Source organism: Camelus ferus, chromosome 8 (genome assembly GCF_009834535.1).
Source record: "Camelus ferus isolate YT-003-E chromosome 8, BCGSAC_Cfer_1.0, whole genome shotgun sequence".
NCBI classification, from domain to species: Eukaryota; Metazoa; Chordata; class Mammalia; order Artiodactyla; family Camelidae; genus Camelus; species Camelus ferus.
This window is the reverse complement of record NC_045703.1, coordinates 4413401-4427788: the sequence shown is the minus strand read 5'-3', so window position 1 is coordinate 4427788 and position 14388 is coordinate 4413401. Positions and strand designations below refer to the sequence as shown.

General features: G+C 35.8%; 1 protein-coding gene and 1 long non-coding RNA gene across 3 annotated transcripts in view; one reads left to right on the top strand and one right to left on the bottom strand.

The window, feature by feature from the left end:
- LOC106729935 overlaps nt 1-14388 on the bottom strand; it is a 303006-nt gene that overhangs the window by 39452 nt on the left and 249166 nt on the right. The window lies entirely within an intron of this gene.
- FUT9 (fucosyltransferase 9) overlaps nt 3749-14388 on the top strand; it is a 78941-nt gene continuing 68301 nt past the window's right edge. The window contains exon 1 of the mRNA XM_006187243.2: nt 3749-3819. The gene's annotated coding sequence lies outside the window, so the exon portion shown is untranslated. The remainder of the gene's footprint in view (nt 3820-14388) is intronic.

The following is a 14388-nucleotide window of genomic DNA, read 5'->3' as shown; positions in this document are numbered from 1 at the left end:
GCTAAAGCATCCATGTTGATTGCATGAGAGAGACCTGTGTGGCCAAGCGTGGAGTTCTGACATCAGTCCACTTGAGTTCCAGTACCGTTGCACCATTTGCCAGCTTCGTGACTTTGGGCAAATTGCTTGACCTCTCTGTGCTTCATATTCCTTTCCTCTAAAACTGGAATAATAGCTCGTAGGCTTGTTGATGAGAACAGGCATATAAAACCCTTAAAACTGTGCCTGTATATAGTTTTTTTTATTATTTTATTTTATTTTATTTTAATTACTATTCTTAGCGTGAAGGAGGTTCAAGCTCTCAGCCTGACCAAGGGGCCCTCCGGTGTCCGACCCCTGCTCACCGCGGCTGTCTCCTGCCTTCATCACACTGCCTATCTCCCTGCTGCACTTAAAGCCAGGTTCTTTTTCAGTCCCAGACATGAACTGCATTATCCCTGTCCTCCTTATCGTTACTCATGCTGCGCTGCCTCGTCGTCTTGCAACGTTCACTTTGCACAGCCTGTTTTCTATTAAGCTTCAGCCAAGTGAGGCCAAGTGCCGTTACGTTTGTGCCCCTAGCCAGACGTTTTGTGCCAAGTTCTTCATTCCTCTTTCTTCCCTTCCTCCTCTTGACTATGAACCCTTCAAGGGCAGGAGAGTATTGTAGTCACCCTTCTAGCCACAGCACCTAGCAGCTGTTAGATAGAACACATTTAGAAATAAATTTATGTGGAATTTAAAAAGGTGTAAGGACCCAGTCTGGTAATTCTGGAGCCGTAAGATTCTGTTTAAAGGGCAGCCACGGGGATTGGCTCGATGACCAGCAGCAGATTTCATTTATACTATAAACTGCATAAAGTAATTGTCTCTGTTCAAAATTCAATGTCCTTTAATCACATCTGGTGAATTGAATTAAGGAACTTACTCTTATTAGTGGAATTCAGTTTCAAGCATAGCTGACATGGTACTAACTACATCACTCAGAGACCTTTAAAGTTTTTTCTTTATAAGAAAAGTAATGCTTCATTTGACTATTTTCCTGTTCTCTCACTTATAAAAATTGTATTGTGTTTTTCCTAATCGTTTAAACTATCTTTAATCAGTTGATTCAAGTAATTTAAAAATATTATATAAAACAAATGTCTCCATATTTCTTTCCCTTTGGTGAATTTTACCCTGACTGAAGTACCCTACGTGAATATCTGTGTAATTCTTACTTTTCTAATTCAACCTTTGCTAAAGAAAAAAAGAAAACTGCTCTATCATGATGGCTCAAAAATGCCTTTGAGTTTGTGAAATGGTGAAATTAATGAATAGGATTTTATCTTTTATTCAAACATATCCGAAATCCAAACACTTCTCTTCATTGTCACTGCCCTCAAATTTACAGTCACCACCGTATCTCAACTCAGTGACTGCAGTACCCTTTGGAATCTATTGCTTCTGGACTTGCCTTCTACTACTCACAGGACATTTGACAGGATATTTTAACATTTTAATCAGATCGTGTTGGTCCCCTGGTCAAAACCTCCTGTCTCCATTGTATCATGAATAAAATCTGAACCCTTTACAGTGGCCCATGTGGTCCAACATCACCTGGCCGTTGCCTGCTTATCCACCCCGCCTCCCGCCATCTTCCTGCCACCCCACCCCCACCACTGGGGCCTGGGTCACTACACAACAGGCCCACAGTTGTTCCCCTACCTCCTCGAGTGTGCTGTGCTTGCTCCTGTCCTGGCCCTTTGCACCTTGTGTCCCCTCTCTTTGTGATGCTCGGTCCTGAAGATAAGGCTGATTTCCTATCTTCAGTTCAAACATGATCTCCCTGAGGCCCACCTTTCCTGACTGCCTCTGTTCAGGGTGACTCTCCAGTCCTGTTGCTGTGGCCACTCTCTGCTGATACCTCCCAATTCTTGCTCAGCTCTGTCTCTGCCTGGTGGCCCGGCTAATTCCGTTGGCCCGGGATCCTGGCGTTCAGGCCCATCAGAGTCCCTGCCGCTACACACATTGCTGCTTCCCTCTTCTGACACCTGCTTGAAGCTGAAAACCTCACAGACCTCTGTGGCTGAGTCGCTTTGCTCCCCCGAGGCCCACTTTTTCTCCATTCATTATCCATGCCACCCAATAACCTAGGGAGACCTGGGATTGGGAACCGGGCCTCTTCCTGCCCTGGGACCCTCATGATGCTACCAGGTCACCATCGAGTGCTGGCACGGGATGCACAACACAGCAAGCTTGTCTCCAAATCATAAGCAAAACCCCTGAGAACTCCCTCCCCGTAGCTGGGAATTCCCAACCTAACTAGAAGTTTCTAAAGCTAAGTGCCCCAGAGGTTTGGCCTGGAACAGCTGGGGGGAGATCACAAGGGCTGCGCAGCCACGTTCCCTCCCACTGTGCTCTTCTTTCTGCCCCCTCGCCTGGCATTTCTCACAAGAAGAGACAAAGAAGGCCCCTAAAGCTCTTTCTACATGATTTGAAACTCCTTCATAGAAAAATCTCATGGAAACCTAGTCATTTATGCTTGCTGACAAGCATCCAGATGAAAAGTAAAAAAATAAATAAATAAGTAAAACAGTGAATCATCTCCATGTTTCACCTCAATGTTTCATCCTCACTAAGCCCCTGGATCCTGGCAAAGCATCCAAATTATAGACTAATCCACCAAGCCTGGCCTTTATGTGTAAGAGGGAACTAAAGGAATTTAGAAATGCTTCTCAAGACTGCCTGTCTTTAAGCCATACATCAAAATAATGCTTTAAATAACAGAAACTGGGTGTCTATTTCCACCTCTACCCGACGTCAGGCAGATGCTTTGACTGATTTAGGAAGAAAAATAAGTATGTAGGAATGCAAAAGGGAAAAATGTATTTGTTTTATTTTTGCTTTTGTTTTTTTGTGTGTGTATGTGCTACAGACACAACTTATGTAAGTGGAAAACATGAAAAAGAAAGACCATGGAAAGTATTTAATAACAAGATATCTTATTCATGTCCTTAGAGTTTTAATTATACCATTTATTCTTTAAAAAATATTTCTCTTACTGTACAGGCGGACCTCATTTTATTCACTTCATTTTATTGCACTTTGCAGATACTGAATTTTTTACAAACTGAAGGTTTGTAGAAACCCTGCCTCAAGCAAGATTGTCAGCGCCATGTTTCCAACAGTATTGGCTCATTTCATTGTCTGTGTCACATTTTGGTTATTCTCACAATATTTCAAGCTTTTTCATTATTATATTAGTTAGAATGATCTGTGATCAGTGATCTCTGATGATACCATTGCAAAAAGAGTGACTCACTGAAGGCTCAGATAATAGTTAACATTTTTTAGCTATAAAGTATTTTTAAATTAAGGTATGTACATTGTTTTTAAGATATAATGCCATTACACACTTAATAGTCTAAAGTATAGTGTAAACATAACTTTTGTATGCACTGGGAAGCCAAAAAATTTTCGTGATTCACTCTATTGAAACCTTCACTTTATTACAGAGGTCTAGAGCATAACTGGCAATTTCTCTGAGGTCTGCCTGTATATTGAAATGACTTATACAATTCAATAACATTTTCCTAAAAAATTAAAAGAAATCATAAATTAATGTAAGAAAAGGACACAATAATACATAAAGATCTATGTTTGTAAGATATGATTTCCTTTTGTTTTCTTTTGGTTATTTAGTGACATATATAGTGCACCCAGCACATTTAACTAACATACTTTTTTTTTTCTCTCTCTCTATCCCATCAGGTTTAGAATGTAATAATTCAAGAATTTTATAATACCGTGGAATAGCTCAACAACTGTCTATGCTTCCCGTGATATGTTCTCTATATTGTAAGTATATATTTACTTTCCCAAGCTGGCTTGATTGTGAGAGAAATGTGTTCAATTAGAACTTATAAGTAACACATATTGTTACTAAAATTCTAAAATTGTTACTAAAATAAACTAAAATTCATCCAAAGAACAGAATCGTTTTAGAAGTTCATCTTATATGAAGAGATGTTCTGTGAATTTAGATTTAACATTGTATCAAAGCTAAAGCTTAATATGGTTACATCATGGTAAAATAAAATGCCCATGATGCTTAGTTTTATTTTTTATAAATATTATACTTAATATCCTTAAGATTTCTATACTATTCTTTATTTTTCTCAAAAAAACTTTGAATGTTGTACCTTGGAATTTTATGCTAAGGTATTAAAATTTCTTGAAATGTCTTTCTAAAAATATAATGTGTAATATCATTTCAAATTCAGGGCAACTTCTTTCTTTATTAGTTATCTTGGAAAACTGGTTTTAGTTTTGGCAAGATAATACCTCTACCACTAAATCATCTATCTGTATCTGTCTTTGTGAGCGCACAATTTCATTAATAAGCTAAACAAAGAGAAGAAAAATCACCTTTGCTTAGTAAGGAAACCTCTAACTATAATTTCACATTGCCGAAAAGTAAGGAGCAGAGTGAAAGGCTGGGGTTCTGTGCTTTGTTTTTGAGTTAAGAAGTACTAAGCAGAACGTACTAACTCATGGCAGTGGGAAGGAAAGGAGGCAGCCCAACCCCTTTTCCTCAGGAGAAAGTGAGCCGTGAACTGGAGACCCTCAGTAACTTGGAAGTATTCCCCAAGTTTACAGCATGTTTAGGGCATCAGGAGATGCTATTCCTTCACAGCACCTGATGCTGCCTACAACACCCACCTTATACTCTCCATTCTTCCAGCCTTTTTCCTTGCCGATGCCCCTGAGGATATGAAATCCATCACAAGTGACTTGGAACTTGGAGAGCCTTGATCCTTCTCCAGGAAGGCAGGAGAGTGAGGGTGTCTGATTATTTCATGGGAGTTGGCAGTGGTGGTGGACAGGTTATTAGCGTGCCATTTCAGAACACTGAATGCTTTTGGACATGAAATATAATTTAATATACAATATGTGGTTCTAAAGCAGGGCTGTCTAAAGAAAATATAAAGTGAGGCACATGTGTAATTTAATTTTTCTTGCAGCTACATTTTCAAAAGTAAAAGAAGCTGGTAATATGCTGAGTTTTAATAGTATATTTTATTTAACTTTATATATTCAAAAAACATTTTAACGTGATCAATGTAAAAATATTAATGAGACTTTTTACATCTTTTTCATATTAAGTCTTTAAAATCCAGTGTGCTTATAGCACGTCTCAATTTGGATACTAAATTTTTACTGATACATTTCACCTGTATTTAGATTTCATAAAATTTGCAGTTGAAAAAACAGATTCACAAAACCAAGTTTTCCCATACATACTTGAAAATAACTAAATTGAGTATCATCTTTTAATTTTAAATTCATCAGAATTAAGTCGAAACCTCAGTCACACCAGTCACATTTCTGGTACTCAACCATCCCATGTGGATAGCAGCTACATGATTGGACAATTGTCTTTCCGAGGACTATTGATACAATGCTATAATTCTGCTACCTAATGGATTTTGTAGGCCAATCTCAGCACACCAAAGGAGCATATTACTTTTAAAATTTTAACGAGAAAAAAATGTCAAATCCTACACCTCTGACTTAAAATGAAATTATGTAGAATCACCTATTTATGAGAAATTATGAATAAGAAAATATAGCAGGTCTAAACGCTCAAGCTGTAATACCTTGGAATTTGTTTGTTTTATTTGCTTCAGTGTGTATGCTCTTTTGTCACTAAAGGAATTAGCTGATCACAACCCTTCCTATTACAATGATTGAATCAAAAGCCAAAAAATAAAATTTTTAGAAATGGCTTTCTGAAAGACACTGTTAAAAGGATGAAAATATAAGCCTCAGACTTGTAAATCACATATCTGGTAAAGGATTTGTATCTAGAATATATAAAAAGCCCTCCCTTAAAACCTAATTTTGAAAAAATCCAACAACCCAATTTAAAAATTGGTAGTGGATCTGAACTTCACCAAAGAAGATATATGTTTGGTTAATAAGTATGTGGGAAAATGTTCAACATGTTTAGTCATTAGGGAGAGACATTTTAAGACCACAATGAGATACCAACAGAAACCTTTCAAAATGGATATATTTTTTAAAAATCTGACAATAGTGACTGCTGATGAGCATGCAGAACCACAAAAATGTTAAATTATTGATGAAGGAAATTCAAAATGGCACCGCTACTTTGGAAAACTGTTTGTCAGTTTCTTATAAAATTAAACATATACTTACCATGTGACCCAGCATTCTCACTCTTAGGTATTTCCCCAAGTGAATTTAAGACTTAAATTACATGAAAACCTATGTATAATTTTTTACAACAATTTTATCTATAATTGTCAAAATGTCAAAATAATAAAATATCCTTCAACTGGTTAGAATGAGCAAACCCTAGTGTATCTATGCAATAGAACAGTACTAAACTACACAAAGGAAAAAATTTTTGATTCATGCACTATCATGAATGAATCTTAAATGCGTTTTGCTAAGTGAAAGAAGAGAGACCCACATGACTAAATATTTTCTGGTTCTGTATGTATGAAATTCTAGAAAAGGCAAAATATAGAGGCAGGAAACAGATCAGTGGTTTAGAAATGCAGGGAGACTGACCACAAAGTGGATAGGGTGAGGGCATTTTGAGGGTGATGGAACTGTTCTGTGTGGTACTGCTTTGCTGGACAAATGACTGTGCACTCATCAAAACCCACAGAAATGTACAACACAGAGTGAGCTACATAGTATGCTAATTAAAAATAAGGAAACAAATAGGATGCTGGAATATCCCAAGGTAGTAGTAGACTGTGACAAATGAAACTAACCAAATTACAAATGGAAGACATAACTTCACTGAAGGCCATGGGAGAAATGAATCTACCCTAAGTAACTTTGAGAAACGATGTTTTGGCAAAGGCTAAAAAGAATAATGCTATAGAGAAAAATAACCATCATGGACAGACTCTATTTGATAATTATTTTCCCTCACAGGAGTACAGGTGAATTCTGAGACTACTTTGCATGTATACTAAGGTGGAACACATAGGTAAATAAATTGTTGACAGTGGAAGCTAGGTTTCTTATTGTCACATAAGCAAGGGGAGGTAGCTAAAATTAACCTTGTAGTGCTAGATTAGAGACAGTGAGATCAATGTGAACTCATTTTTATTTTAATATACATACAGATGGATACAAAAGCAAATATAGGTATGTGTGTATACGTGGTATATATACACAACATTTATTAGCTTTACTTATGAAAAGATTCTAGAAGTAGTAACACCAGTAGCAATGAGTACACCTCATGCCCAGATTTTAGTTTAAATACCATTCTCCAATAAAAAAAGGAACCAGGACCCTCAGGAAAAATGGCTGATTCTAGCGTGAGGACTAGAAGATTACAAGATGAACTTGAAGCACTTTGAAGTGGCAGAAATTGAAATAGTGGCCAAAAATTATCGAGGCATATCACAAGAACACAGGAGCCAACCAGAAAGAGATTCCAGTGACCGAACTTCAAGCAACGAAATAAAAATCCTATTAGATGATAACCTCAGGGATAAAATAGATATTGATGATCCACACTGATATAAGTACATGATTGAATAGATAAATAAATGAGAGAAGAAAAAATCTTCCTTACAGAAAAATTTCAGTTCACCCACCTCACAGGAACTGAAGCTTAATTCCTCTCCCCTTGAGGGTGGGCTAGACTTCGTTACTCGGAGTATGCAAATGGGGAAGAAAGGTAACTTTTCCGTGGGGAAACGTAGCCACCTTTATTGAGTGATCAATGTTATCATCTCCAAGATGAGTCATGTTGACACCCTGGTATTATATGAGAATACTTTACTTCTCTGATATTCTTCCCCCAAACTAATCTTGAGGAAAAAAATGGAACAAAGAAGGACAGACTACAAAATGCCTCACACTACTCTTCAAAAGTCTCAAGATCATGAAAGGAACTACTGAGAAACACAGCAAGGAGATATGAGACATTATGACTTAATGCAATATGGTCTCCTGGATGTGATCTTGAAACAGGAAATGGGCATTAATGGGAAACTGGTGAAATCCAAATAAAGCCTGTAGTTTAGTTAATATTATTGTACCAGTGTTCTTAGTTTTGACAACTGCACCGTGGTTATGTTAACAGTGAAGGGAACTCTCTGGGTATCCTTGCAACTTCTCTGTAAATAGTAAATTACTATAAAATGAAGAAATCTTTCAAATGAATTATAATACTTGGTTGCCAATAAATCAACTTTTAGAAAGAGACCTCTTATATGTAATCTTATCCTTTCCACCCCAGGATAGCTCCATTTTGCTTTTTTTTTTTTTTTCTATTTACTCTAAGTCATTAAGAAACTCTGCTCTTTAAATGCCATAAAAAATGTTCATCATGACTTAAAATTTGAGAATTATTAGATCTCTTAACGTGTATTTACATTTTTAACAATTCATACTGTTTGAAATCCAAAATTATGATTCAGTTTTCATTCTTTTATGGCCATTTGGTTCCATATCCTTGGTAATACTGTCTTGCTGATCATATCAGCAACAGTTTTTATTACATAAAGCTCTGTGTGTTCAGATCGATACCAAAGAAACCAATAAATGGCCAAAATAACTCCAATGCCTTGTTAAAATTAGGACCATTAAGGACGTGTGTACTTCATCTAACACAATAATAATATTACATCATAAGGCTCAAATTCCTTTACACTTTTTTAAGAGTTTAAAGATTTCTTTATACACATCCTTACAGTAAGCAGGTAAAGTAGGAAATTCAAGTCACATTCCTTCTTTACAAATAAGAGAATAAGTCTCCAAGAGGTTAAGTGCTTTGCCTAGAGGCAGGCAGTTTGTAAGGACTGAGTGTCTACATAGAATACACCTTGCTTAACTTAACCCTTTGGCTTTTGTAAAGTCCGCATTGTATGGAAATATCCTTACTGGTTAAAGTCTGTTCTTGTTTCTCTTACCTTCCAGAGATGACCAAGCCCTTTTCCTTACTTTAAATGAAATTATAACATTTTATTTCATTAAAAAAAATTAGTCACATGTAAAGCCCAAAATCTTTCTGTTGAACTTTAAAATCTAGGCTACTGGATTAGAAATCACTGTTGCTAAATTATTTGTGTTGTATTAGACACAAGTATGCTTTCACTTTAAGGAAATCTATTATATGAGAATCAAAGAAGTCACAAAATACATAATCTGTGAAGTGATTTTGTTTTATTATAAAATGATTGTCTCACAAAAGCACTTATCATGTATTTTCTTAGATAACAATCTTCTCTGGTGCAATTTCATCAGATTTATACATAGTATTTAAGAAGAAATAGATTCATTTTATAAAGCAAAGCATACCTACCCTTGGACAATGTGATCCTTTTCTTCAGTGCTTGCATCACTATGTCTATCTGCTGCAATTTCTCTAAGTGAGAGTGATCTCATAATCCACAGGCAGTTTTAAAGTGGAGAAAATTTATAGCATCCTCTCACTTAATAAATCAAGCTTTCTCCCTATTGCTTTCCAATCACAATGCAGACTTCTAGGGGAACTTACTTTATTAGGTAATTTGAAAATGCTTTATTAGGCTATTTGAAAAGCGTCTTGAATATGAGAGGATGATAAATAATAAAAGAAGATACACCAATAGAAAAACATGGTCTGTACCTTCAAATAATAGTACAGTAGGTACAGAAGACAAACACAAAATCGATTTGCTTCATCTTATGCTTCAATTTCATTTTGTTGTCAGTAGATGTAACTGGTATCCAGGTTCTTGTCACATCCCAGCAAGAATTCAGAGACAAGACACAGAGGTTAAGGAAGTAAAGTGAGGATTTATTAAGGGATGGATAGTACACTTTCAAGGGGAGAGCAAGCAGGCTCAGGTGAGCAGCTGCCCTGAGTTTTCTTTGGCAAGATGATTACATAGATTGTAAAAATGAATGGGCGGAATATTTATTAGGGACGGAAGGATTTGGGATCGTAGTCCCTAATTTTCATCCCAACTCCACCTCCCAGATTAGAGGAGGGATTTTTGTTCTTATTTAGTCTGGATTAGAAGTGTCATGGCGTCGGTGTATGATGGGTACTTCTAATCTGCAAAGCTAGTTTTACTGAAATGAGACCGCAAAATATTACACTTGATGCTGAAGATTCCTGCCTTTTCCCACATTTGGAGGCTGCTGGTCACCTCAAAAGGTGTGACCACTTATCAGCCCAGAGGTTCCCGCTTTTCTTTCTCTGTCCAGGGATCCCTGGTGCTTACAGGATGTATGCTTTCCTGTATTTGGCCCATGCCCCTCCTTTCTGCCCAATTCCTGCCATTTGGCCCGCCTCCCTCTTTCTCTGCTCATATCTAGCTATCTTCCTGCTCTAACAATTTGATAAGCGTTACAATGTATAAATATGCATTGAAAAAGAGATCCCCAAATCTACCTCTCTACCATATTTGAATGCTAAGAGTTCTCACTATTTTCTTTCTTCTAATCTAAACCCCTTTTACCATAGTAAAAGCTGTTTCATTTTTGTTTGGGTTTTTTTTTGTTGTTGTTGTTCAAGATATTATTCAGAAGAGTTCCTTCCTATAAGACCCGTCTCTTTTTGTGCTAAGCCTTCCTCCTGTATTACCTGATGAATAACAGATACTTCAAAACATTTGTGGTATTGAATTTCTAAATAAAATGCCATTGAGCTCATTTCTGAGTTAAGGAAACTAGGCTTAAGAGTTTAGGTAATTAGGAGTAATTACGGTAGTAAGGGTGAGGCCAGAAGTGTGAGAGCCTCCAGGCTCCCAGTGTGCAATGGGACTATTCTGTATGCAGTAGGTATCTCAAATCCTGGATGGATGTGAAGACAGACGACCTGTTCTGATGGTATAGCTTCTGGATATCTTCCATATCATAGAAAATGTTTTATCCAAATATGGAAAATGTGTTTATTTGAAGAAATCGAGAAACACATTTGTTGATAGAGAATCCTATGGAACTTGGATAATTTGGGAGAAAATTGAGGATACAGTACTTTTACCCTCTGTGCCCAGGAGAACTTACTGTTTATTTTGGTTACCCCAAAAATAGCACTTTATTTTTACCTTGATAGTAGCGTCAAAATCAATACCAATAGAAGACTGTTCCTATGATAATGGCTACTTTACATTCTCTTCTGTTCTTATTCCTTAATGATGTATCTTTATTTTGAATGTGCAGATATAAGCAGCCCTAAGTGTATGTTTCAAATAATATGCTCAGGGGAAAAAAACCAGTTGACAAAGATCTCTGGAAAATCTGAATTTATTAGGTTCAAATTGGTCTTAAATTTTTATTTTTAGAGACTGTGATATCCCTGTAGTTAACATTATAAAGAGACAAGAAAACACTTCACTGTGAACCAGCTCCTCTAGGAAAAACACTGTGATGTGAATATTTATGTTATTAGGTATTTAGAATAAGTCGAAGCAGATAAACATTTCCTAAACTTTTATTTAAAATCGTGCATGTTAGCCCTGTGGAATTTCTAACCTTATAAAACAAATGATTATTCTGTAGATTTTTGAAGTTTAATTTTAATTATTTTTAACTATTTCTGTTCTAGTTCTCTTTCCTTTTCATTTTATGCTCCTATTAATTAATTAGTCTCCCCTTTCACTTTTTTATGTCACACCACTGCTTCTTTTTTTATTGAAGTATAGTTGATTTACAATATTGTATTAGTTTCAGGTGTACAACAGAGTGATTCTGTATTCTTGTAGATTATACTCCATTATAGATTATTACAAGATAATGCAAGATAATTCCCTGTGCTATATAGTTTATCCTTGTTGCTTATCTGTTTTATACATAGTAGTTTATATCTGTTATCCCCATATCCCTAATTTGTCCTTTCCCTTTTGCCTCTCCCCTTTGGTAACCACAAGTTTGTTTTCTATATTTGCCACCACTTCTTTTTAATTTATATTATTTTTGTACTCAAAACACTGTAGGACATTAATTAAATTTAAATTAATGTCATTTAAACCCAAAGAATGAATATAGCAATTTCTTCATTCTTATGTTTGGAATTTCATAGTCTATCTCAAAATAAATCTCTGTATTGCTAAAGGGTGGGGTCTGGCATATGCCCCTCCTCCGGTGTTATGAATACACAATATCATATCTTTATTGTGCTCAGAGTCGAGACTGAAGATGGAAAACTGTCTCACATCATAAAGTGAAGGGAACTTATCCGTAAATCTTCAGGGAGGAGAAAATGAGTGATGTGCTGGGTAGCCAGAAGAATTTTAGGAAAGTAGTTGTCTGTGTTCAACACTAACTTGTGTGCTTTGCTGTGATAAAACACGTCTTCATCTAAAACTTCAGAAATTCCTGCCAACTATGTCTTAACTGAGAGTTTCAGGGGAAATCAAGAGATCAGGTTCCGTAGTCAAAGCAATCAGAGGGGAGGGAACATTTATGGTTAAGACATGACTGGAATTAGGAAATCTCCAGTGTAAAAATTCAGAGCACTATGTAATCAGGAGTTCATTAGACCTTTGGAATTCTCAGAAATCTTTTGGGACATTGGAATTTTTACAGAGCATGGAATAATTGACCGGAAACCTCAAATACAGAGACTACTATTTACTTGTGTTATTACTCAAACATTAAAGCAATGTTCAAAAACTCATAAACATGTATTTTAATCAGAATCCAACCACCCCAGAAATTCACATAGTTTTTTGTTTTCTTTCATTTATAATCTACAGGCACATGCAATTTTACATAGTATAATTATAATTGTATGTTTTGATTTTGTACTCAATGCCAAGTCATAAACATTTTAACATATTTAACTCTTATCTTAGATATTTGAGTGTTGTCAGGTTTTACATATATAAACAACACTTCAGTTTAAATACCCATATTTATCAAACATTTTTGTCCTTATTTTGGATCTTTTTCCCTTGCAGAGGAATTAGAATTCTGGCTTTAGCGTCAACCTCTAGATATTCAGAGTATACCAGGTATGTGGCTGTGGAAAAGCTTTACATTTCCTAAGCCTTATTTTCATCAAATGAAAAATGGAAATAAAAATAGGATTTATATTGTAGAATTGTTAAAAGGATTAAATGCAAAAATATACAATATACAAGATTATGCAGAGTGTCTATTTGGGCAAATTCCTAGAAATTAAACTCGATATCAAGGCAAAGAATATGACTATATATATTCTTTCCAAAACTGTTGCACAAGTTGTTAATTTCCAGAGGATTTAGCTGCCAAAACGATGAAAACTAGACTTTAACATCTTGAACAAAAAACCCACAAAGCTGAATGTATTACTAACTTAAGGAAGGGGGAACCATATTGGTGAGACAGGGACTCTTGGAGCAGAGAAGATTGCTGATATTATACAGTTTGTGGGCAGAGTGGCATTTGGTGATAGGCAGATTTTCAGATTAAAAAATATATTCATATCATTTGTAGAAACATGGTTCCTCAGGTGAGATTGTCACTGATTAATTAACCTTTAGAACTGTGCTCTTTAGAGTGAGTCCTTTTCTGATCAACTGACTTTCAGAATTTAGAATTGTTACTAATGGGTTTGCAAATGCATGTTCACTGAGGTGCATTGCCATTAATTGATCAAGTTTGTGTAAAATCAGTTCTGATGATTTCTAGAATTTTCATTGATTGAGTTAGCAGATTTAAATCCAGTTCTGGTGACTACTTGGCTACCACAACTATAGAGAAGTTAGTCATTTCCTGGGAGTGCAGGAACAGTTTATTCTCAAGTTATATTTCAAATAGCCATATGAAAAAAATGTTCCAGTGGGAAAATGATGGAGAATGACATGAGGGGCTCTTGTAAGGAAGACCAGGAACTAACTAAAAGTTCACTTTTAATGCAATCGTCATCTGGTTGACAAATACTAACTATATCAGCATCACACAGTGAAATAAATGTGGAAAGTTAGTACCCATTGAAAGAAGAGTGGAACTCAGGGAAAAAGCTAAGTACATTTATGTAAATTAATAAAGTTGTCAAAGAACACTTACTTCCTACTTCACTATCAAAAAATCATAAAATTTTACATTTTGGTGAAATCATAAATACCGTCTTTTTATTAAACGTTTCAGTTTATAGAGCTGTTTTTCTCTAAATTTATACTTATCTAGAGTGTCTGATGACATTTGTTGTTTGGTTTTTGGTTTTGTTTTTGCATCATTTCTCTCTCCTTACCTTTAATATAAATCATGTTCTTACATGCTTGTATTTCATTCTAGAATGGCTTCCGGTCTTCTCCCAGGGAGTTGTCCCTACCAGTTTCAAAATCCTTTTTTGGTTCTCTACCTCCTGAATTTTGTTCTCCTCCTCCACAGTCAACAATTATGAATGTTCCCTCTCTATTTTGTAAATGAAATTCAGTTCTGAAATATTGGCATCTT